Source organism: Pipra filicauda, unplaced genomic scaffold (assembly GCF_003945595.2).
Source record: "Pipra filicauda isolate LSUMZ 115617 unplaced genomic scaffold, ASM394559v2 scaffold121_size3267253_pilon, whole genome shotgun sequence".
In the NCBI taxonomy this organism is placed as follows: Eukaryota; Metazoa; Chordata; class Aves; order Passeriformes; family Pipridae; genus Pipra; species Pipra filicauda.
Genome location: NW_024103674.1, coordinates 2,168,896 through 2,169,383, shown reverse-complemented (window position 1 = coordinate 2,169,383; position 488 = coordinate 2,168,896).

Below are 488 nucleotides of genomic sequence, written 5' to 3'. Positions count from 1 at the left end.
ACATCCTGGGTGTTTGCATGAGCTAGAAAATCCAGTCCTTTCCTTTCCCCTTTCTTTTCACCACAGTTTTGGGTTTCCCTCACTGAGCCATCCCTGCATCTCAGCCAAGTGCTGCATCCTGAGCATCGGGAACAGAAGGACCCACAACCCCTCAGGCACCATGGGAGATGAACCCAGCCCGGAGCGAGCATTCCTTTCCTCCTCACCTCTTGCCAACACCATCAAAGGATATTTCCCCATTTTTGCCTTTCCTAGATCTGCTCTTAGAACTCACAGCCAAAAGGGTCAAATCCCCTTAATCCATCCCTGTCCTCCAGCTCACCCCTCCATCCCAGCATCGCGCGGGGCAACGTCCCCCTCTCCCCACCTTCACCACAAGGTACCACCAACCCCCCCACGTCCTTCGCAGGCACTTAATTCATTACCAACTTCACAAAGCCGGGCCGGGGGAAGCGCCGGGCCAGAGGAGCAAACAAACGAGGCAGGAA